Here is a 23,245-nt window from a genome sequence, read left to right as displayed (position 1 = left end):
ATTGGTTTTGTTTAGCGATGCCATAAATGCCAAATTCATGCCAATCGCATGAATATCCCACCATCAAAACTATACAACATGACATTACCATGGCTTTTCTCGGTCTGGGGAATCGACGTCATTGGTGCAGTCACGCCAAAAGGATCGAATGGGCATGAATATGTCTTGGTGGCAATTAATTACTTTACAAAGTGAGTGAAAGTTCAGTCCTATGCAGTGTTGAAAGCATCGCATGTGGCCAAGTTCATCAAAAATAATATCATTTGCCGATACGGAGTCCCAAACGAGATCATATTAGATAATGGCTCCCACTTCAAGAAAGAGGTGATAGACTTGTTGGAGGAATACAATGTGGCTTTCCATAAGTCATCTACATATAGGCCATAAATCAATGGAGCCATTAAAGCCACTAACAAGAACATCAAGAGCATTTTACAGAAGATGGTTGAGACCTACAGGGGCTGGTCAGATAAATTGCCATTCGCACTCTGGGGCTACAGAACTTCAATTCGGACGTTTACAAGGGCAACTCCTTATTCTCTCGTCTACGGGATGGAAGCTGTTTTGCCAATTGAAATAGAAGTTTCGTCGTTGTGAGTTATGGCTAAGTGTTAGATAGTAGAGATGGGCTGGCAATAGTGCAGATTTGAGGAGTTAATGTTATTTGATGAGAGAAAGATGAAAGCATTGTATCATGTTTACGGTTACCAAAGTAGAATTGCCAGGGCTTTTAACAAGAAAGTTAAGTCCCGGAATCTCAAGGAGGGAGATATGCTGCTGAAAGACAACCGAGCTCACATTCATGACCCTAGAGGCAAGTTCAGACCCAATTGGACTGGGCCTTACATCGTCAAAGCTATCTAGTCAAGTGGAGCAGTTATTCTCATGGACTTAGATGGTCTGGAATTTTCACAACCGATCAAGATGGACAAGTTGAAGAAATACTATCACTGAGAGGCTCGCTAGCTGAAAACCCGAAAGGGCGACCCAGGAAAAAATTAGAGTGTGGAAAATTAGAAATAAAGAAAAACTGAGCTCGCAAGGTTGAAAACCCTAAAGGGTGACTTTGGCAAAAGTTAGAGCGCAAAAGCAGAGAGTAAATACTCGAGTGAACCTGAACCGAACTATGTATGGCCTGATTCCCATCTTTGGGATACGTAGGCAACTTCATCCTGAAGTTCAGTCGTAATCACCTCCAACTCAACTGTCATGTCCATGTGTTTGATCAAGTCATTTTTGTCTGTTCTTTATCTGAGAATTCGGTTGTGATCTTTATTCTGGAAAGAAGAGCTGGTTATAATGCAAAGCAATGGAATTCAATCAGGGGCAGTTATGATCTTTTGATTCAGGGTTGTATATCTTGAGAATTGATTCTGTGCGTGTCAAGTGGTGATCCTTTTCGAAAATGGTTTTGAAAAGTTTTAATAAAAGTTGATTTTGTTCAAAATTTTACCTTTTACAACTTAGACCATTTTTGGACCAAAAGGGAAATTTTTAGTGCTCACAACTTTAATTTCATTGATTTCAACATAAAGTTCTCTAACTCTCTGATACAAATCAAAGTTTCTTTTATTACATCGAAAAAACTTGAAAAGAAAGGTCAAAGCAATAAACTAGGGGCATAGGTGAGTCAGGTGCTCCTGCGTCCTCTTCTCGTGCATGTGGAAGTTTTTAAAGCCAAAGTGGGCCCGGTTTGTGCCTCATTCTCGAGCCAAGCCAAGCACTTGCCAGAAAGGGCATAACTGAAACTAGGGGTAAGGGCTAGAAGCTCTCTCGTCCTCTAAACAGTGAAGTACCTAGCCAGGTGTGAACCACGAACTGGAAATGAAGCTGGATATTTTATCCCTTCCTCTGGGCGGGTTTGATCATGCCTGAACTGACGTCTAAATTGGAAGGAAAAATAGAACATGCAATGCATGAGGCCAATCAACTGTATGCCAAGTTGCCGAGCCATGCTGTAACTCGTCTCGGTCAGATTAAGCCAAGGGCAATGCCAGACTATGTCAACAGTAGACCTGTTGCACATCCAGTTGCAGCACCATCCTTCGTTAGGAAAATCTACTAGTCGATGGCGAAAGAAATAAGCTCAAGCTAAGTACTTGGAGTAAGAGTCCACTACCTTCAGCTTATCCATAAACCATACTTGGGAAGGGACAAAAAATAAGAGAGATTAAAGAATAGAGAGGTGTATGTTGAGAGAAAAGTAAGAAAAGGGCTTTGAGAGAAAAATAGAGCATAAGTGTTGTGTGATGTGAAAAACACATATGAGAAGGGTAGGAAACAATACCTGAAGAAGTAGTGGACTCCCCGCAAACCTGGTCCTCTCTCGCCGATGAAAGGCATCTAAGCCCATCAAGGTCTCAGCCAGTGCCAAACCAATACAATTTTTACCTTCTTTTAGACCTTAGGCCACTTCGATCAACCGAATGCTAGATTTACCAAAACTAGAGGCAAGAACGAAATGAGCAAGCATACATAAGCAGAGGGCATGTTGCCAAAAACCTCATCAGGAAAGGTCGCCTCTGTCACTGTTGTCGGAAAATCGATGAATCAAGTTGGGTATGTCTAGCTCTCCGTTGTGGGCCAAAGATCGAGCCTCATGCAAAGTGAGCCTACACATCCATCCCAAAGCTTGGGCATGACCCAAATGAGGTAGAGGCATGATTTCCTCATCGTGCAGGGATTCCATTAGTTCCTGAAATTCTTCATGTGTCAGGCACGTTTTTTGTGCTTCAAAGTGAAAGACATGTATAATCAGGTCCTAACATCGGGCCGCCGCATGGAGGAACAGAAAACAAAATGGAGTACAACTTAATGAAAAAAGTACATTTATGCCGAAACCCCAGAAATTTACCTTTTTCGTGCCGTCTAAAGCAGCTATTCAATCCATGTGCTTCTCGGCAAAGAATATCTCTATTTGTGGAAGAAATTATAGCTGAAATGAGGTTCTAGAAAAGAAATCACGAAGCAAAACCTTTTGTAGAAGATAAGGCTATGAGTGGAAGCCAGCTGTCAACAATTTGGAGGTTCCTCACACTAGTGGCCAGTAGGCCACCTTTTCTGGCTGGCAGCTCTTTTTTCTGGCTTGTCGTCTACCTATGTGCTGGGCAGTGTTGGCAGCATGTGTTTTGTCTTGATCTTTGTGTGTTTTAAGGTCTTGTTTTGAGTCTTTTGGTTTTAGCGTGTTTATTTGTATTCGAGTTTTTTTTGCTTTGTTTATCGAGTTGTATTTTGTATTTTGTATTTCGGTTGTTGGTCGGCTCATTACCTGATTAAGAACATTGTTTCAATCAAGCGCTCTCTTGGCAAATTCAATTCCATTTCCATTTCATGCAAATATGATGCTCATGATGCAAAAATAACAACACTTTTCATAAAAACTGCAAGATTTTATTCTGATCATGGTTTTTACAAAAAAGGAGTACAAGATTCAAAAGCAAAAATAAACCTATTTGAAGCTATACATGTGCTAATGCTACCAAACAAAAAGAAGCTAAGCAAAAAGTACAAAAACATCAACGCCGGTCATCTCAAGTCTGAGAGGCCCTCTTCGTCCTCTTCCTCGGAGGGGACTCGAGAGCACTATCTCCATCGACACTGCTGTCAGAATCAGACTCTGAACCAGAGCCGGTATCATCTCCGCTCCCTGCCTCAGAGACCGCCTCGACGTCACCTCCGCTCTTGGACCCCGAGCCAGCATCATCTCCACTCTCAGATGACTCAGAATGCCGACTCACTGCCTCCTCGAAGTCACTAGTCTCAGCATCATTGTCGCTCAAAATGGGCTCTAAAGGACTACTCTGGCCTCCGCCGTAACTCACATCTCGGCTGCGAGCTGGGGCTTGTCTCTCTCTCTCCTCCCTGCTGCTGGAGGAGGTACTATTGGTGCTGGTGCTACTGTTGCCGCTGGTGCCATCGGTGTAGATGGAATCTGAAAAAGTTGTCAACTTATTAGCTACAGTGTGTGTATCAGATACAGGCATAGTATGCAAAATAAGTATCAAGCAGAAATCATATACAATATGAGTACAGTGTGTGAATGCAGTGTGCCAATGCAGTGTATCAATGTAGTTTGGAAAAGACTATAGTTGAAATGCATGTGTATCAGTGGAACTATGATAGCATGATGCACAAATAGAGTTAGTAATGAAATGCATGCTGAACTGAAGGAAATTACCTGGATACCATGGAGACCAAGCAGCATCTCCCTCCTCTCCACCATACCTATCAGAGAAGCCACCAGCTCGAGGAGGCTCCCGGTATACTTTATAGATGCCTGCAAGTGCATTTGGATGATCAATGTCTGGTATAAACATATCAAAAATGGAAATGTGGGGGTGCAAATTGTAAAGTGAGGTCCATACCTGGAACGTGCCTCGAACTCCGACATACTCGTGCCCAGCCTCTGCTGGCTCGATCGGAATCTGGTAAGCAGTCCCAATCGGCTGCCAACATGTGAGTGCAGTGGGAAGCTCTGGCCAACGAATAGTGCTCAACGGGGGGGAACCCCTCTAGTATGGGCTCTAGTCGCCCGAGTCACCTCGCCCGCCAAAGGAGCCCCTGCTCCTTTGCCTGCATAAGCGCCCATCGGAGGAGGCATAAGGTGGGTCTGAATAAATGTCGTGTAATTGCCATCTCCTCTAAAGAAATCAGCGTCTAGACCAACCATGAACTGTATGACTGCGTCAATTGATAGGCTATCCGCTGCTCTCATAGACTCCAGGGGTGGCATCGAAACGACTAGATCAGGTAAGCCCACAGTTTGGCGTACGAATCTCTTGCTCAAAAACCAAGCCCGACAGATTGGGCCCTCCAGCAGAATCTGGAAGCGCAATGTGCCCCAAGCTCTCACATACTGGTCTCTCACCCCGGCCGGCATCGTCACCCAAGGCTACCACATGATCTACAAACAGAGAATGTACAGATTGTTAGTCACCGTCAGTTGCCAAAGTATGAATCAGAGCAGTGTTAAAGCAAAAATGACTGTGAGTTTCAGATTACCTCGTGGGTTGCCATTGCATCAAAGTAATGGCGGAAGAAGGCAAAAATCTCATGACTCCTGCGTTGAGACCGACCATTATATCTTCGCGAATAAGGGACAACAAGGGGGAGCTCCTCTATATGCTCTGGAGCGAGGACTGGAAAATATGCGTAAACCGATAGCTGCAAGGAAAAGGCAGCGATGTTATTAACAGGGCATGAATAGATATAGAAAGTGCAAAGCAAAAAGCACAAAGCATGAACAGATACAGAAAGTGCAAAGCAGAAAGCACAGGTGTTAAACACATATAAGGCAGAAAATGTGAAGTAGAAAGTGTAAAGTGCAAAGAGGGAACTGAAATGTATACCTCCCAGGTTCGCTAGTAGCCTCCGATGTACTCTCCCCTCAGGTAGGAGGTGGAGCTCATATAGCCGTAAAGGGTGGCAAGGCCAGCTCCGCCCCAATCATATAACCGCACCCAGGGTAGTGTCACCAGGACACTCAGCAAGTATGAACCCACAATGTTCCACCTGTTCGAAAACAAGGTGGTACCAAGGACAAACATCAGGAAGCCCCTGGACATACTGCTCCATCTTCTCCAACGTCTCGGTCTCGCTCCCATGGAACTGCTTGGTGAACCAACTATATCTGACCATGGTTGGCTGGTACAGAGGTGGGCACACTCCCAACAAGTGAACCCAAGCAGCCTCTCACTCGCCCATGTCTATGCTAAAAGGGATCGGATCACCCCCTACTCCTAAGCCTGTGATCATGGCAAAGTCGTAGGGAGTCATCGTCATCTCCCCGGCAATAGAGAGGTGGATGGAGTTGGTGGTCTCCCACTACCTCTCCACTAACACTCTTAGAAGGGGGTGGCTTGCTATGATGCGTGTCAGTCCGGAGCAGAAAAGGTCGAAGCCAGCCTCATCGACGATGTTGCGAACCCCGGCAGGGAGCTCATCGTACTAGTTCCTTGTCATCGTCGCTCCGTACCCCCTATAGGCACGGGAGTCTCCCTGTGGCAAAGAACAGGTGAATCAGATGAAGGGTAGTGATGAAATTACAGTCAGATGTAAGGTAGTAATAAAAGTGCAATCAGATGAAAGGTAGGGCAAGAAATACAGTTAAAGGAAAGGCAGAAATGTATGAAAACAGAGTTCATACCTCAGTAGCGTTGGAAGAAAGGTGAGAGTTCGGCTCCCTCAGCAGGAGGTCCTCTGGTACGCCGCGAGCAAAATCACTGAAACGCCTAATGCCTCTAGGCGGTAATATGTGTGTGCGGGGATGATATGTCGCCTAATCGAAGGGCCACACTCTCAGTGGTAACAGCTCTGGCTCAAACTCTGGTGCAAACTCTGCCTCAAAGTCAGCCTTAATGTCCTTTGCTGCCTCGTCGGCCTCGGCAACTGCTAGCTTCTTTACCTCGACTCACTACTAGAAAATGAGCTTTTTGCGACTGATTATTTGACCGTCGCAAAAAATAATATTTACACTTATTTTTTCTTTTATTTGTTTTGCCCTTTTTTATACCTATGCCCTAACCATTTTCACTCTCACTCCCGACTGATTTCTCCCAAATCTGATTTCGTTCACTTGATCGTCTGAAGAAGTGACCATGGTCGTGATGAAGAATCTGATTTCCCTCTATCGTGAAATCTGATTTCGCTCGCTCAATCGTCTGAAGAAATTGGTTGTGATCGATTCTCAAGACCCGTGGGATTGCTTGTGATCGATTTCGCTCTATAGATCACCAACGGTATGAACTCTCACTCTCTCTCTCTCTCTCTCTCTCTCTCTCTCTCTCTATCTCGACTTAATGAGTCTCTTCGAATCATTCATTTAATCTGACTCTCTTTCTCACTGTAATTCGATCATTATAATTCGATCATTCATTCTCACTATAATTCATTCAATCGTTTATAATGCCTACCTAAAATATGAGGATGCTTCTTGGTATTTGAAGGTGAATTCTAGTTTAGATCATGGAGCATTCTCCCTCAAATGTTTACTCTCTCTAGTTCCTTTAGGTCATGGCTTGGAGAGGGCTTCATTTCTAGGTTTTGTCTGTTGCAATCCTGTTTCTTTCGTAACAAAGCCTATAAAGATTGTGCCGGAATAGTCACTGCAGGCTCTATTTTCTACAGATATAGGTTGTCTATGTTGCTTAATCGATTCTTCATCTACGGCTGTAATAGAACTGATAGGATTGTTTCTCTCCTTTCATAGTGTGTTATTAATTCTTATCCTTGGTTAGTGTGGATTCCATCTTATTTTCAAATACTGTTATGCTCTGTAACTTTGATGTTTGTGCCAGAGTACTTTTAGTAATAACCATAATTGTCAGACTCATAATACATGGATGTTTTAATTAGTGTTGCCATACAATCCTCTTATTCTCATCTTCTTGAGAAGATATCCTGTCTGATGCACAATGAATTGAACTTGGTTCTAAACTCTTTTTCTTGTTACTCCCCTGACTAGGTTGACAATTACAAATTAGTTTCACAGGAAAGGTACACCTCAATTTCTTGAATTAATGACTTACGCATGCTATATGGCATTGTCCTTTCCCCTATCTTTCTTCTAATTTGAATTTTGTGCTTGACTTAGATTTCTTATGAATCACTCAAGATGTATCTCTAAAATTTGCACTAAAATATTTTTTCATTGACTTTGTATTACTATGGTATGCATTTAAGTTACCTAGGCATTGCAGATTGTGAATTAACTCCTATGAAACAAATTGATTGATGCATTGAAGGGCTTTTAAAAATGCCCTGTTCATTTTTGTTATATAAAAAAATAAAATAAAAGAAGCACCAATCATGTTGAAAAGTTGGAATACTTAAGTAAGGCTTGATATTTTTTATCATCTCAGAGTCATAACTGATTAATGGTTTTGATTTTGATTTTGGCATTGATGAATGCCACTGAAAGAGTTTGTTGAACTATAATTTAGATGTAAGTGAACTAGTTTTACAATTTTCAGTTGAGTTTGTATGTCAATTTTTTACAATTTGCTTCTTCCACTTTTATGTAATAAGTCTAAATTGTGATCATGTACATATGCCTATATAGATTTTGAAATTTGTGGTAATAAATGATTTATTTCAAATCAACTGAGGAGCTTGTTTGGTTCTTATGTGATTTTATTTGATTAGCTATGGACCCGTATGGATGATATCTTTTCATTCATTTTCATCTTTCACAGACCACTGCTTATTAATGTCCTTTTCTGTTTTGCAGGCCTGAGTCACTTGGTATTGCTGTTGGGATTGTTTTCTTAGTGTTTGCAATCTTATTTCAGCATTTTAACTTCATAGCAGATCCAAATGTAAGCATAATATGTTTCAAAAGTTGTTTGGCTTATTCTTATTGTTTCTTTTGATTTCCTGGTTAAACTTTCAATTCAGTTTGGGTATAGCTTTTTTCTTTTGTATTTGGGTGGCATCCCCTCTTGATGCTTGCTTAATATACTTCCAGGAAAAAAAATATTATTAGCTTCCAGTTTTAATGATTTTGTAATTTACCTTATTGTATATGGTGACCATCTTTTCTTTTCGACCTTATCAATTGTACTTTAGTGTAAGGATGTGTGAGTTTGTTATGCACTTCTGTGTCATATGTTGTAAGTTGTAACAAGTGTTGTACTTCTATTTTTCCTCCTTAATTGTGTCTTCTCTTTGTATGTTTTTGGGTATTACAACCCTCTTGCTTCAGCATTGTTAGGTGAGGAACATTATTTGCTCTAACTAGTGATAGACTAAACTGTTGATTATTAATATGTGCAGTGACTTGTTGAGTACAATGCGGCTTTGGCAACCATCTGCTTCATGATTTTGTTTGGATTTGTAGATGATGTCCTCGATGTCCCTTGGAGAGTATGAGTATTCCAATAATATTTTTTGGATTTATCGGCCCATTTATTTCAAGAGCACTGTTTTCTCTTTGCACTACTACATTTAGAGTTAATGCTAAACTAAGTCTTTCTAACTTTGAAGAACAGGAAATTATTATTGCCATCAATTGCTGCTCTTCCTCTGTTGATGGCCTATGCTGGACATACAACTATAGTTATACCAAAGCCTCTCATTCCCTATCTTGGGCTTGAGGTTTTGGATCTAGGTAAACCTAAAGCATTAATTATGATTTTAGAGACCTTTTAAAAAAAAAAAAATTTCTGATAAACCTAGATCCATGTCCCCCATTTCTTCTACTATAACTTTCATTTTGAATTGTTTATGTTTTTTTAAATTTCACAATCATTTTCTTGTCACTTTCTCATCAACATCACTTGTCATCTCTACCTCACTAATTTCTTGCATTAATTTGGAGAAACAGGGCATTACTCTAAATTGGGTGAAAAACTCATCACCCTCTTTCCAAAATTTCTTGATTCTAAGTGATTATTATATATGTGCCAAACAGTTTTCTAACCCAACAACATCAACTTCCTACTTCTCATGTATAAGAGGTTAAGGGTTCGACTTTCGTTAGAGACAAGGCTGTGTGGCACCATTCTTTTATTATCACTATGTTGCACACTCTTCCCAAGGAATTTCAGACAAAATAGTATTTGAGTGCTGTGTGCAAAATCTCTTTCTATTAGATTCAAGGCATTGTATGATAAATTTAATTCTAGAATTGAATATTAGACTCACCTTGTTTTTGTCTCATTGTTAAATTGTGAACAAATAATATTTCTATGTACTCTCAGCCTCAATTCATCATATTTACAAGTAAAAAGAGAACTTGTAATTTAAGTTGCCAATGATTGAAGAAAACATTGTTGGTAGAGCTGGCTATCTTCTGCTCTTCATGTTTATGCAATCTATAATTATTCTGTATGTCCCTAGGTATTTCTGCTAAATTTAATTGAATTACTTGATGCAGGTTTTGGTTGTAGGTGGTGGTGATGGTGGAGTTCTTAGGGAAATCTCTCGCCACAATACTGTGGAGCTCATTGATATTTGTAAGATTGATAAGATGGTTATAGATGTATGTAGTGAATGATGTACCCATTCATGTAGATATTATTTGTATTCTTTGTTATGTAACAAGTATGTTGCTGCAACTTCTTGCTTATAGGTTAATAAAAAGTTTTTTTTCCAGAGTTAGCTATTGGCTTTGAGGATCCTCGTGTGCAACTACATATTGCTGATGGTATGTGGAAAAGATGTTCTAATTATTTTTTACATGTAGTTTAGTGACTATGTGCATCTAAAATCTTATTACCTATTTTATATGGATCCATTAATCTAGGTTATTAATAATTTTACGTAATTAACGCACCTCATTGTACAGCTGATTATATAGCTAGACTTTCCTGTTGATCTTCTTTTCATTATTGTGGCAGCTATTGAAGTTTTACGAAATGTACCTGAAGGAAAGTATGATGCAATTGTTATTGATTCATCAGACCCTGTTGGTATGTTTATAATTCAAACTTTCTACTTGTTTTCCTTTTTCCCATTTCCTGTGTTACAGTGCTTTTCAAAATGTTACTTAACAAATGCTTCATGATCTCAAACTATGCAAAAAAAAAAAATTGAATTGACAGTTGTCTAAGTTTTTCCTTTATATTTCTAGTCCTTGAAAGTTAGGACCATATGTATTCACAATATGGAAGGTTATCTTAGTTTTCTCTTGATTTTTCTGCTATTTGGAATATAGGCACAGATTATGCATATGGGTAGAAGTTATATAATTCCGAATGCCATGATTAAATGATCCCATAGTTAAGCCCGAAGTTGCTTTCAAGGTAATTGAAACTCTTGTTGCAAATCATTGATCTGCCATAAAGAGAAGTCACTGACATAGTTTTATTTTGATTATTTCAAGCTAAACTAACACATTGAATTGCATTAAATTATCAAGTCAAGTTTGATATATGTTTTTGCAGATTTTGTTGAGGGAATGGTTGATATAATCGAGCGGTTGATGTTGGGAGCCAAAGATTATGTTGCTCTTTTTTCTTTTTCTTTTTTGAGGACTCGAATTTTTAGTGCAATGTATTTAAGGATGGTTAATGAATAATGTCTATTATAAATTTAATTAATTTGTTAATTTTGCTATTTTTTATTTACAAAAAATTGTTTCGTGCTTGTAATTGATTTTTTATTATAGCAAACCCATATATGATTTTTTTTTAATAAATAATTATTTGCGACAGTAAAACGATGGTCGCTAAAAGTGTTTTTTATTTTTTTATTTTTTTTGCGACGACAAAATAGCTGTCGCAAAAAGTAGTTTAGGCGGTCGCAAATTATTTGCGACCGTTGCTTTGCCGTTACAAAAAGTATTTGTCATCCCCACATTTGCATCCCTCATGTGCGGTCGCATAGGCCGTCGCAAAAAGTCTTTTGCGACTGTATTTTTATTATTTGCGACGGTATGTGGCAGTCGCAAAAAGTGTTTTTTTTAGTAGTGACTGTAGGTGGAAACATAGATGGAACCTGAGGAGAAGCTCCGTCGTGAGAGATATCGTCCGCCGTCTGGAAAATGGGTGACAAGTAGGTGAAAATTGAAGAAAAATGGAGAAAAGATGATAAACTTGGAAAAAGTCAACCCTAGGAGAGAGAAAATGGGAGAAAAAATCAAAACCCAAGAAAGTTCACGAAACCCGAAAGAAACTTGAAAGGAACAAGCCTAAAGTGGTGAAAATGAAAAAAAAAATAAAAAATGATGAAATCAAAATCTGATCAGTTCAAAATGTAGAGAATCAAGAGGGTTTTATGAAAAAAGTGTGTGTGGGGTGTTGGAAAAAGCGTGTAAAGCGCAAATCTAGAGAGAAGATACACCTAGAGAGAGAAAGAGAGGATTTTCGGGCTTGGAGAAGTGAGGAAATGAAGCCTTGAGATTTATACTTAAAGACCCTAGCCAAAAAGACTTATTTGCCCCGAAGCTGCCACGGGTGGCCAGTGGCTCTCAGTTGGGTCTTGGTGTTGTTCTGTGCTTCTTCTTCCTGAGTAGTGTATGGAAGGTTTTGTTTTAAAAGCTTGCAGCTGCGTTCCAGTGTGTGAACATGTCCCACTAGCCACTGTGAACGAGCTGTATCCTTTTTTAGTATGTTGCAATTCCTCCAAGAGGTAAATCGGAGGTTGTCACTGGATATCGTTTTTATTCATTTTGTCAAATTACGTCTTTGTTCTCTTCCGCTGCATAGAATGTGCATTTTCACATATACGTATGATGCACGCGTGTCTTGCATCATTTATGATTTGTGCATAGAACATGCTGTCAGTTTTGCATTATATGCTCTTATTTTATGCATAGAATATGCTTTTGTTTCTTGTATAGAACATGTCTTCAAATCAACATCCTATGTCGGTTGTTTATCTTGCATAGAACATGCGTTGTTACTGTATTGATTTGTAATCGTGTTCACTTTGTGCATCTATCGCACACGTTCACTTTGTACATCTATCGCATTTGTTCATTTTGTGCATCTATCGCGCACCTCTCTGTTTTATCTCGGGACGCGTGAAGTGCGAGCGCGAGTGGTTTCTCTTGTTTCTTAGGACGCTTGAAGCGTAACCCTAGGCATGTTTTATCTCGAGACGTGTGAAGCGTGAGCTCGAGCAGTTTCTCTTGTTTCCCAGGACGCGTGAAGCGCAGCCTTGGGAGTGTTTTATCTCGGGATGCGTGAAGCGCGAGCCCAAGTGGTTTCTCTTGTTTCTTAGGACGTGTGAAGCGCAACCCTGGACGTGTTTGATCTCAGGATGCGTGAAGCGCGAGCCCGAGTGGTTTCTCTTGGTTAAAGGCTTTGAAGTCTTTGAAACCCAAACCCACTTCCAATTTAGGGGTTGTCAAATTGTCCCAAGAAGCCCAATCGATGCCTCTATTCTTAGGGTCCTCTTTCCACTAATAGTTCCTTACATATGAGTTAAGCTTATCACAAAAGCATTGGGGTAGCTCAAAGCATGCCATAGCATAGAAAGAGATTACTTGAACCACGATCTTGATCAATGTTTATTTCCCTACTTGGGATAGTAACTTTAGCTTCCATCATTGCATCTTAGAAAAGGCCTTTTCAAGCAAGAAAGCATAGGCTATTGACGTTGATCTTCTCTACGAAGAAGGCAGGCCCAGATACCTAGCCTTGGGATTTGCTTGAGAATGCCCAAAGTAGAACAAATAGATTGGCGGAGGGTCGCTACAGCATTAGCTGAAGACAGAACCCTGGATTTATCAAAATTGAGAACTTCGCTTGAAGTTTGGTTGTACACATTCAGAATATCCAACATGTTGTGGCACTCAGATTGGGTGGCTCTGAAGAATAAAATCACATCATCTACGAAGAAACAATGTGACAAAACAGGACAAGTTTTCCTCATAACCAAGCCTGAAATGACACTAGACTGAATGCCTTGGGAAATGAGATTGGACAACACATCAGTGACTAGAAGAAAGAGATATGGTAAAGAGTGGTGATTTAAAGTACTAAATTTGAAGTTCTAAAAACACCACTAATGAAGTGGTAATGTAAAGAAAAATAAATAAAACAAAACAAAGGTCAAACTATCACATCAGTGGTGGAATCCACATGATGCCACATTATTAGTGGTGCATTAGTGGTGCTAAATTAGTATTTTTCTATGGTAAAGGGGATCCCCTGCCACAACCCACAAGGAGTGAAGGTTGTGCGATGCATACCATTCACAAATAAGGCTATGTTTGGGGAAGCAAGTTTGGGCTAAAATAGCCATATATTACAAAATTAGCTATTTTAGTCATATAAGACAAAATGTCACATCCAACCCACAATCATTTCATTTTTTCTCTCACAAAAATTAAAAAAGTCAAAAAGTCTATTCTAAACGAGGCTTTTTAGCTCAGACTAAAATAACTAAAAAGCTAAAAAGTCAACTCACATTCTAAATGAAGCCTTAGAACTTCACTGTAGTGACACATTCCATTACCAAGAGGGTTTGGTGTTTTTGATGTTGATGCTCTAATTAGAAATGAGCTAAAAAAAATAAGGTAAATTATAATGAGATTTATTAAAAGTACAAATTTTTTTTTTTTTTTTTTTTGTGATTTTGATAATTATGTCCCGCTCCTTGAAATTTTTTATTCATAACAAATGACCCATTTTATTAATAAATCATTAAGTTTATTAACAATTTTTAATGATATTAGAAGTTTATTTTAATTAATAATTCAACTAATTTATTGTTGTATACGAGAGCAATAAGAAATTTTATTTTTTTTAATTAGTTCTATTAAATAAAGATTCTGCCAAACAGATAATTACAATTTATTAAATCACAAAAGACAATCCTTATTTTAAGCAAATCTCAGAGAGTATATTTATAATTTACCTAAAAAAATTTAATAAACTATAAAAGCATTCAAAAATTTAACACGTTATTTAATTTTTTAATCTTAGTTTGTTTTTCTAGTTTGTTAATTTACCGCATCGTATGAATTAATCGAATATGTTTGATAGATCATTTGGGTATTGAACGCTTTAATATTAGAATATCGTTAGTGGAAGGTTTCAATATGGTTGAACCAAATCTTTTAGTTTTGTCTTGATTTATAGATCTCATTTTTACAAATTTTTAAAAATAATTTCACAACTTAGAATTTGTGGAATTTCTATATAATGTTTATACATACATGGGAGAATTTTCAAATCCGAAAAATCTCAAGTTAATTATATAGGATTCTTAAATTGAATAGTACTCAGATTGATTGTTGAAAAGAATTTCGCATTGAAAGGTTGCGTTTGGTTCTCTTTTAGAATTATGATTCCAATAAAAAAAATTAAAATTCTTTTCAAAATTTATAACTAAACACACAACTCAAAACTCAATTCAAAAATTACTTTCGAAACTTATAACCAAACACATAACTCAAATTTTTTTCAAAACTCAAAACCAAATTCTTTTCAAAAATTTATTTTAAAAAAAAAATTTCAAAAAAATATTTCTTATTTTATTTTTGAAAATTATTTTTAAAATCACGATTTGAGTGTGAAGTTGTATTTTGAGTTGAGTTTTGAAAAAAGAAAATTTGTTTGGTTATGAATTTTGAAAAAAATTTTGAATTGTATTTTGAAATTTATTTTTTTAAATATTTAAAATTTTCTTAATTTTATTTTTTAAGATAAATATTTTATATTTTAAATATTTATTTATTTATTTTAACGTGTACTGTATTTCATACATTTGTGTGTTGTATTTTTTAAATATTTGAAATATATTTTTTAAATATGAAAAAAATTAAAATATTTATTTTTTATTTTAAATATATAATTTTTTATTTTAAATATTTTTATTTTATTTTATAAGTATATTTTTAAATATTTTAATTTTTTTGTTATATATTTGATTACTATTTAAATATAAAATTTTTAAAATAATGTAAAGTTTCAAGTTATGTATTTAGTTATGAATTTTTAAAAAATATATTTATTTACAACTCAAACGATGTTAAGTCCATTGGGTACACTTTTCAGATTAAAAGCATGAATGATTAATTTTATAAAATTCTTTGTATTATTATTTTTCTAATGTTTTGTTTAAAGTTGCCTACAAGTACACTAGGAAGTTTCCTATATCCGTCCAAATTGTATAGGGGTCACATGGTGTCGAGGACATGAAAAGTTGGATGAATTTTGTATATTCAATCTGTAACGATGCCAAAATGCATATAAAGAATTATTTTTATTTAATTATGAGTTAATGTATTTTAATTTAATTATATGTATTTGAATTGAAGAATTATTTATAGAGTTACGACTTTAAAATTGAAATTGTCGACCTTTATAGGTTTAGAAATCAAAATTAAATACCAACATATGTTAATGGGAATTTTTAGAGTTATTTGGGAAAATTAATTGAAAATTCGATTTCGTCTGATTAGTTAAGGTGTGTTTGGCTGGTTAATTTTGCACTGTAAATTGAAGGTCTTAGAGGCTTCAGAAACCAGAACGGAGTACATAGTTATGATCAGCATAATTTTTAGAGTCATCTGAGAAATTTAATTAGAATTTGATTTTATGCGATTCGTAAGGGCGCGTTGGCCCTCCTTATTGTGATAAGCTTATGTGTGTGTGTGTATATATATATATATATATATATGCCATATGAGTTGTGGAACTCATCACCTTGGGCCAAAAATATCTAAGAGAGAGGGGAAAAGAACCGTGAGAAAGAGAGAGAGAGGGAGAGAGAGTTCTACAAAGAACTCAAAGAGAAGAAGGGAGAGAGCAGGAATAAAAGTGAAAATCAAAGAGTTGGCTTGAATTTATCATGGTTATGCAAGAACAAGTGATGGTAAAGGCTTAAGGTAAGATTCTCCCTCTCAATATTTGAAGATCATAAGCTAAAGAGTGAGCTTTGAACCCCAAACCATGGCTACTTTATGCTTTTGTGTTCTAATTCTTAATCTTGTTCTTGTGCTTGGGAAATTGAGTAGCATTTTGAAGTTATGATTTTTGATGAAAGCTAATGATGTGAAATTTATCATGTATTAAAGGGTTTTGGGCTTTGATTTACATGAATTTGAAATTTAATTTTGAAAATGAAAGGTTCTAAATCATAAAGCCATTTTCGGATTGGTTTTTGCCCAGAGCCGCACGTGCGGTGGGTCTTCCCGCACGTACGGCAGTCCATTTCCAACACCAAAGTTGATTCTACTAAAAAAGCACGTGGTCTTGCACGTGTGGGATAGCTCTGTTTCAGCCAACTTCAAATAAGTATATCTATTGCATCTAGACTCCGTTTTGAGTGATTCTTGAGCCTAAATTCAAGCCCCGGAAGTCTAGTTTCCAATGGTGGTGGCCTCACCCTCAAATTCTTAGTACACAAGTAGATATGCCTAAACTAGTGAAAGTTGTTCACTTTCTGTCTACCGATTTTATACCATTCCTTCATCTAAACCATTTTCCTATCGATTCTTCCTATTTTCTGAGACATGGATTTTGATCTATGGAGGACTAATGAGTTTAGAACCAATATGACTAATTGATTAAAGAACAAAGAAAGGGATCGGGTATGTTCTTATGTTATACTATGTGCATTGTGTTTGTATGTCAAGACGAGGACATCGTTTATTATTACCAGAAGCCCAGCACTGTGAGTAATATTAGTGTAACGATATGTTTTATTTGCCTCTTGTTACTATGATTTACATATCGTTGTTTGAGAATGACATAAACTATTGATAGTGTGCTTTGATTGAACTAATGGACATGACTGAACAATGGCATTGATATCAACCTAAGGCTCTTGTTACTATGATTTATATATCGTTGTTTGAGAATGACATAAACTATTAATAGTGTGCTTTGATTGAACTAATGGACATGACTGAACAATGGCATTGATATGGACCTAAGGTCGTTCTGTCCCTACTAATAGAAGTGGGCCCGAGGCCGTTATGATTTGAACTGTTTATGATTCATGGCCCTAAGGCCGAGGGAGATGGAAACATGTCGATATTCCATTTACCTTATAATGATATGAATTGTACATGAGTATTGGCTCTACGCCCAGTGGGATGGAGACATGCCGATGTTCCATTTTCCCTATATTGCTCTGGACAGCTCATGTTGGGCCTGAGGCCGTTCTGTATTGCTTGTGGGCCTGAGGCCGTTCTGAAATATGGTATGGATAAGACTTGTTTATGGTTGGGTTGTTATATGTATATTTATATGTTTATATTCTCTAAGGCTATGCTCAATCACCTAACCTTCTTACATTGCTATTATTCACTGAGCCTTGCTCTCACCGTTTTTATGTATATTTATGTAGGTGAGCCACCGGGGGACCAACACTAGAGTTTTATTGAGGTTCACCTGTCTGTCAAGCGGCTAGGGTTACGCCTCCGTGTTGAGGCTTAAATGTTGTATTGGAGAATTATGTAATTCATTGAGTTCTACGTAAGTGTGTGTGAGATTTACATATAAATTCTGTGATTGAACATGTAAATATGGAAGTGTATTTAAATGCTTAAATCTATTTAAGCCATCATGTATGCACAAGCTCAATGGATGTTATTTTTATATTGATATTTGCTTCCGCTTAAGGCCCCCTATTTGAATAAGTTTTTGTAAATTTTTGTTTTGAGGCTTATGTACAGGTCGGTCATGGACCAAACTTTTAGGGGCGGGTTTGGATCGTGACACTATCAGTTCAGAAGTTTTACTTAAAAAATTATAAAAAAATATTAAATGTGATTTAGATTTATTAATATACACATCTAGCAACAAATCAATTTAATTTTATCCACATTTTGCATATGTGGACTAAAATCTCACCTTTCATAGATTATCGTTTCGTATATAATTTTGAATAAATTATAAATAGATAAGGTAATCACAAAATAATTAGACAACAAAATAAATGCTAAAGAAAAGTGCAATTTCCTCTGTAATCTAAGGATTTAGTTTGTAAAACTTTACCTTTCTTGGTCACTAGAGTTTTGACACATGGCTAGGCACAAATTGCCATCAAATTGAGGGTCTCCAAATGTGCATTTGACTTACATTTAGGTGGAATTTCATTACATTTTATGTGCAGGGATAGCAGCCCCTTGTCTCATTGTTATCTTATTAGAAAATGTGACGCCTCATTTTCCCCAGGTGATGCCCTCCTTAGTTGTTTCCTCAACTTTTGGTTATTTATTGCTAGCATTATATATATTGTGACTCAACTCTTCCATACATGAACTTGCACATATTTTGAGTCTCACATCTTGTAGAAATTAGAATCATTTTGGAAGAGCTCTCTACCTCCTCTTTGCCTCTCCATCTCATCTTCATCTCTTTCAATTTTTTTAAGGCTTTAAAGGTATGGGTATTCTCCAGTTATTACTTTAGAAGCATGTTAATGTTAGGGCTTTATTTTTACAAGATGTTGATGTTGTTATTTGGAAAAAGTCAGAAATTTCACTTAAAAAGAACCTAATATTTGTCTTGTATTGCCAACCTTGAAGATTGCCATTTTTTTCTCAACAGGCCAATTTTGGATTATGAATGAATGTCTTCCCTCCCTCAAGTGCCTGTTTAAATGCAGTACAAACGTTAAATTTTTATACAAACTTATAATCTCTTGATGTCTGCTTAAAGGCTCTCTCCTAGCCTAGTTGTGGTTTTTTTTTTTTTTTTGATTTTTATAAATCGGTATCTGGCCATTTTTCCGATTAATCTGGAATTAATCCCACCGTCCATTTGCGGGATCCAATTAAAGTCAGGGCGAAATCCCGGTATAGATTAGCCCCAAAATTGTTCGCAATTAGGAGGTTTTGTACCACTCGGCCATCCCCTTGATGTGGTTTTGAAATCCTTTCTAGTTGCTACCTTGGTTGAATTGTTTTCCTTCTAATGGTTTATCCACATGCATATGGGATAGAAATTTTGTCTTTCAGGTTTTATCCCTCAATTGTTGTGGATTGTAAAAGGAAATATGCACCCTTGGGGTTTATGGGAGTGGATTTTCATCAAAAGGCAGTTGAGGTCCCCTCATTTGTCTTAGTGCATAAAGAAAGCCAGCTACATTTTAACTATTTTCTAGGTTTTGGATGCATATAATATGTTGCTAATAGTAACAAAACAATGCCTTAATTTCCGAATAGCTTAAGCTTTTGAGATTAGTGATCTAACAATGTATCAGAGTTTTGATTTTGGGAGCACTTAATTTCAAATCTCTCAGTTTAAATTTGGTCCCGTCGCCATGTGCAAGACAGAGTTGCACATGAGGGAGGATATTGGAGTACTTGATATACAATGAGCTCATTTCGTAACAGTCTAAACTTTTGGGAATAGTGGTGATCTAAGACAAAGTTGCATCTCATCACAACTATTATACATAATATTTACATCTTCCAATATAATGTATGTTTACAATTTGTTCATATAGTGAAATTCAGCATTGTATGTTCTTTACCTCTTTAATTGGCCCTTGCAGTTGCCACTGTGAGAATATGTGTTCTCCTAGGATTAAGAATAAGTGTCCTATATCTATTAGACTTCTATATATCTCAGTAATGTATTCATGTAAAATTAAGAGTTAGTAGTACTCTATATAAATGATGTATGTATTCTTTGTTCAATTAATTCAAGACTAATATACAGTTTTATTCAGAAAACTTACATTCCATTTACACTTCACTGCAGACTAACATGTCCTTTTTTCACTGAGAGCTAGCACCAATACAAACCCAAAAACTAACCTCATAGAAAGGAAAAAAGAATGGCAGATGTCACTGCAGAAGTGGTACACAATGGTGGATGTCACTGCAGAAGCGTAAGATGGCGAGTCCAATCACCCCCTAGTGTGGTAGCTTGGCAATGCAACTGCTCTGACTGCTCCATGAGAGGAAACACTCACTTCATTGTCCCTTTGGGAAAGTTTGAGCTTCTGGGAGACTCCAAACAGTTCCTCACAACGTACACCTTTGGCACTCATACAGCGAAACACACATTCTGTAAGGTTTGTGGCATAACTTCATTTTATACTCCACGGTCAAATCCGGATGGGGTTTCTGTTACATTTAGGTGTGTTGACCCTGGAACACTAACCCATGTCGAGATTAAGCACTTTGATGGGAGGAATTGGGAGAAGTCATACCATCAAACTGGAATTGCTTCATGTTCACATCCTCCCAAAAAAGCAAAAATGATTTCATAGAAGTCTTTCTTTTTTCTTTTTCTTTTTTTGTTTTTTGTTTTCTGTTTTTGCAGACATTGGTATCTTGCCTGCAGTGTGAATGTTGATTATGTATGGTAAGAGATGGTTTTTATGAAAGAAGAAACTGGTATTAATATAGAGAATAATTTTTTCTGTCATCAAATGTGCCTTTGTTGCCTAGTTTGATTTCTTGTCAAGTCTTCTCTTAATTCCAACCACTAACCATTTCATATAATTTATATCATGTACCTGGTATTAATTCTGGAAAAATACTTATTTTACTAATTGTGTTTGTTTTTGAGCACATGTTCTGTCAGTGATTTATTTAGTCTAATATTGGTTTTGGGGGGAAATACACAGAAGTTGATGCATTCAATGGAGAAAGTTTGGAAATTATTTGAGTGAAATTTTGGAATCATATCATAATGGGATATTCTATTCTCAAATCTCTTTGTGCTCTATTCTTGACCTCATATCTTTTTGTGCTATTGTCTCAATGTACTTTTAATTGTTGAATTCTATTTCAAAATTTACTTATCTTGAGAATTTCATATAATTGAATGATTAAGAATGTATTAGCACAGACTGATTGGGGATAGAATCCTTGACATTGAAAAATTATTGATTTTGTGTAATCTCATAAAAAAAAAAATGGAGTTATTACATATTGAGGCCCAAATAGAAATGATTTTTATTTTTGTTTTTTATGGAAGTCTTGTAAATGCATGGTTGGATCATACTTCACTTATTGAATTCAAAACGCCCCACAAAAATAAAATAAAAAAAATTGAAAAAAAAAAGGGCAAATTACATATACACCCCTCGAGGTTTGGCTAAATTACAGATGCCCCCCTGAGGTTTGAGAAATTACGAATTCCCCCCTGAATGCTATATTTGCATAAGAAATTAGGGGGTAATTTGTTATGAAATATAAACCTCAGGGGGCAAATTGTTATGAAAATACAAACCTCAGGGGGCGGGATGTAATTTCCGAAACCTCAGGGGGGTATCTGTAATTTAGCCAAACCTCGAGGGGTGTATATGTAATTTGCCCTAAAAATGGTATTGTCATTATCTCTTTAATCGTCACTGATTTCATCAATCAGCATAAAAGTGTGACCCGCTCATGGCACCTCAAACAAAAGTAAAATGATAATCGGTCTCGCTCACTTTTTTTCTTTTTTCTTTTTAAATTATGCATGTCATTTGTAAAACAAATAAAAATTGAGTTTTTTTTTTTTTTCATATTTTTTTGTTTTTAGTAAATATTTTTAAAATTTTAAGTAATTTTTTTATTTTTTTAAATGTACATTACTTAGATATATTTAAATAGTGAATATTTGTGAAAAATATTTTTAAAAATTAATAAATATACAAAAATACGAAAAATATATTGAATTTTTATATTTTTTATTTTTTGGTATTTAGTGTATTTTTTAAAAAAATTTTTTCACAAATATTATACTTTTTAAGTATATTTATTTTAGGTGTGTCTAAAAATTTTTTAAAAAATGTTTATTGAAAAAATTCATTGAAAATATTTAAATACAGAAAATAAAAAAGTAAAATTTTCTAAAAATCAAAACCAAACAAACTGATGGCATCCTACGTCGGTTGCGGATGATATCTATAATAGATACAAAACGATGCATGACACCTTCATTATAAAGGAATTTTTTAGATTGGAGTTGAAAGATACATACTCACAATAAGACTGGTTATTAGGAATTTTGTATTTTGGACAAAATGGTAGAAGTTTTATTGATTCCAAATAATAAAGGCTCGTCTCACATGATATTTTAGTTTAGAGAGGCACTACATCTCCTAATATAGCACTCCTATTTTGATTCTTAATGAAATGGAAGAGAGAAAGTAGAGAGAGGAGGGAAAAGAAGTGTGGGTCCACCTTTTCACATGATCTATTCCATGTCACTGGCGATGGATTAAGAATGTTAAATTAGTGCTCCCAAGTATTTTTTTTTTTTTTAGTTTAAAAGTTAAAAAGTCATTAAAAAAATAAAAAAATAAAAAATGCTCAAAAGTCAAAGATTCTTTCTATTCATTCTACTTTTTGCATTTTTGTTTTTTTTTTTTTTTTGTAAAAAATTAAAAAGTCATTTCAAATTAATTTTTTTCGTCTCATTTTTAATTAAAAAAAATTAAAAAAATCTCTAAAAAAGTTTGTTCCAAATGAGGCCAAGCCAAGAAGAACAGATCATGCATCTTTTTTTGCAAAGGAATAAGTTTGGGGACCCAGACTTGTAGTGATGTGTGATTGAAATTAAATTTGTATAATGTGGGGTCCATGTATAGTGAAAAATCTAGATTTGTTGCAGAAAACTCTTTTAGAAAATCTAGATGCATCCCGTTTAACGTAATTATCGATTTAGGCAATTTAATTAAAAATTAAACAACCATGATCAATGTAAATATGAGAGAGTAATAGAAAATCAATCCACGATACAAAATATTTTTTATGTGGAAAAATCATAATTGGAATCTACCATCTTGTGATAAAAAAATCACGGGCCCTCGGCCAGACGAATAATCCACTATGCAAAAAAGGTAGTACAAGAGATATCTTACAAAGGTCAATCTTGGCTTAATGAGTCCGCTTAACGAG

General features: G+C 36.1%; 2 long non-coding RNA genes and 1 other non-coding gene across 3 annotated transcripts; 2 read left to right on the top strand and 1 right to left on the bottom strand.

Annotated features, from left to right (window-relative positions):
- Positions 1 to 16,083: 16,083 nt before the first annotated feature.
- LOC145790530 (uncharacterized) lies at positions 16,084 to 18,019 on the top strand. Its single transcript, XR_014329316.1, has 2 exons — positions 16,084 to 16,279; positions 17,746 to 18,019. It is a non-coding gene; the product is annotated as an uncharacterized LOC145790530 (long non-coding RNA).
- A 492-nt stretch (positions 18,020 to 18,511) lies between these two features.
- LOC114322778 (uncharacterized) lies at positions 18,512 to 20,780 on the top strand. Its single transcript, XR_014329314.1, has 2 exons — positions 18,512 to 18,783; positions 20,109 to 20,780. It is a non-coding gene; the product is annotated as an uncharacterized LOC114322778 (transcript).
- LOC145790528 (uncharacterized) lies at positions 18,658 to 20,226 on the bottom strand. The gene is made up of 2 exons (XR_014329315.1): positions 20,086 to 20,226; positions 18,658 to 19,905 (listed from the first exon to the last, which is right to left on the bottom strand). It is a non-coding gene; the product is annotated as an uncharacterized LOC145790528 (long non-coding RNA).
- Positions 20,781 to 23,245: the final 2,465 nt, after the last annotated feature.

Source organism: Camellia sinensis, chromosome 5 (genome assembly GCF_055761805.1).
Source record: "Camellia sinensis isolate YWXY chromosome 5, ASM5576180v1, whole genome shotgun sequence".
Lineage (NCBI taxonomy): Eukaryota > Viridiplantae > Streptophyta > Magnoliopsida > Ericales > Theaceae > Camellia > Camellia sinensis.
The sequence above is the reverse complement of the archived record's forward strand: the minus strand, read 5'-3'. Positions and strand labels throughout refer to the sequence as shown.